This window comes from Mandrillus leucophaeus, unplaced genomic scaffold (genome assembly GCF_000951045.1).
Source record: "Mandrillus leucophaeus isolate KB7577 unplaced genomic scaffold, Mleu.le_1.0 Scaffold535, whole genome shotgun sequence".
In the NCBI taxonomy this organism is placed as follows: Eukaryota; Metazoa; Chordata; class Mammalia; order Primates; family Cercopithecidae; genus Mandrillus; species Mandrillus leucophaeus.
The window spans coordinates 842,884-845,077 of record NW_012105753.1 but is presented as its reverse complement, the minus strand read 5'-3'; the positions used below and the strand labels follow the sequence as shown (position 1 = coordinate 845,077).

Below are 2,194 nucleotides of genomic sequence, written 5' to 3'. Positions count from 1 at the left end.
GGTCAGAATCACTGCTTGTGTGAAGACACTGACTGTGTCTGTGCCGGAGAAAGTGGTTGCCACCCCTTCTCTGCACTGGGTGAGTGGGTGGTGTGAGAGAAAGCGGGGGCGAACCAGCAGTGACGAGATTTGATTAGTTTTTGGTAAACAGCAGTGCTATTAGTATATTGCCTTTTTCTTACGGTCAAAATTCATATTAAATAGTGTCAGCTGGCAGAACAGGTGCTGGCAGTGGAAGAATGATGGAGTTCTTTCTCCCTTTCCCAGCTAGTGAATTGTCTTTCCTGCATCGAAAGCCCAATTAAGGAGTAGACAGAAATGTGACAGATACAGATTTCTGAGCACTGTTTTTTTGTTTGTTGGTTTGTTCTTTTGTTTGGTTTTTATTTTTTATTCTTAGCAAGCACCATATTTCCACCCGCATGCATCAGGAATGATTCTCACCTTGACGATGTCTTAGGTGTGGCCTTTTTGGAGAGCAAAGGAATAAATTCGATAACATCCTTCTCTTCCTTCTGAGCATATAACATTAAGTTTGTTTTAGAGACTGAAAATAAATGTGTGTGGTTGGAAGGAGATATAAAGGGGAATTTAGAAGAACAGATTGTTTATTTGCCCTGGCACTTTTCTGTGAACACTTGATAGAGTTCTAGGTCAAGGTGTATGGTGTTCCCTTGAGGGATAATAGGCAAATAATTAGGCTATGTCTTTAAGCATTGGAAAATCTTTATTTTTTCAAGGAACAGAACCTGGTCTTTTCTGTGAATCTCTGCACAAACCATAGGCTTTGGGGCCAAACACTGATTCCAGAGACACTTAGGCATTGAAGAAACTTTTGGGTGAGAAAGATGATGGTATGAATGCAAAGAAAATATGCTTAGATGGGTTTTGTCCTTCTTTTTCTTTTTTAAGCCTTTTGCAGTATATGGTTTAAGTCACAGAACAACAAACAACACAAGAGAGCGTGCCCCACCCATAGTGTTGTGAACATGGATGATTCCCCTCCCATTCTATTCCACTGAACTGCATAAACACCACCACAGAGACAGTTCTAATTCATCTTTTGAACCCTGTATGTTACAGGTACAAGCCATATAAAATGAAGACATAGAAAAATGGAAGATCCTCCCACCCCACCCTACTTTCTCCTCCTTCTATATTGTTGAGTAAAGCTAGATTTATCCTGGGAAGGGTCTCCATCCCTGCTTGTAATTTTGTTAGCCATTTTGTGTAGGCGAGCACGGTGTGAGGATTTCAGAGGTAGTCTTCCTGATCTGGCCCTCTGTCCCTGCCTAGACCACACCCCCTTTTTTGGCCACATGCCTAAAACTCTTTCTGAAGGGGAGTGTGATAAAACGATGCCCATCCTTGGGCACATGGATTCCTCCGTCACATAAACCGAAGAGCCCTGATTTCTCTGCAGACACACATTTCCTGCTTCTCAGGGTGAAGATACCCAGTTATGGGGTTTTAGAATTCCTTTTCTTTAAAGATTAACACAGTAATGTGAAAAGAAATGGAAGAAAATTATCCATTTTTCCATCTCACTCACACAACTCTGTTTAATGTCCTGTATTCTCTTCCTGTCTTTATCATCACATTAGGCTAGCTATGTTTAATGCAGAGGGGCTATCCACACTCCTCCAGATTTCTACTTTTCAGGGAAGGCACCTGTAGTTACAGACTTAGAGCTGGACCAGACCCTATTAGGACTGATAGTTCAGCCGTATTTCACAGAGGGTAAAGCTGGCCAGAGTTACACATCTGTTGAGTGAGAGTTGGGACCAGAACCCAGATTGCCTGACTGTCCAGTGCTCCTTCTGCAATCATGAAACCTAAGGAGAGAACATTTTCTTTAAAAATTAGGTGTTTTTTTCAATTTCTGGTTCTTTTTTATTTTATTTAAAATGCTGTGTAATTATTAGCATAGTAAAATGACTGTAATTTCACTGTCTTTCCTGAAGAATGTCTTGCAATAGATTGGAAAGTCAATTTTGTTTTTTTTAATTAGAGACAGGTTCTTGCTGTGTTGTCCAAGCTGGACTCAATTCCTGGGCTCACGTAATCCTCCTGCCTTAACCTCCCAAGTAGCTGGGATTACAGGCATGAGCCACTGTGCCTAGCTTTGCCTTTGTTTTTCTGTTTGTTTTTGGAGATAGGGTTTCTCTTTGTTGCCCAGGCTGGAGTGCAGGGG

At 41.4% G+C, this 2,194-nt stretch overlaps 1 protein-coding gene and 1 pseudogene across 1 annotated transcript in view; both read left to right on the top strand.

The window, feature by feature from the left end:
• ANK2 (ankyrin 2, neuronal) overlaps positions 1-2,194 on the top strand; it is a 602,309-nt gene that overhangs the window by 930 nt on the left and 599,185 nt on the right. The window lies entirely within an intron of this gene.
• Positions 1-2,194, top strand: part of LOC105551866 — a 9,207-nt pseudogene that overhangs the window by 867 nt on the left and 6,146 nt on the right.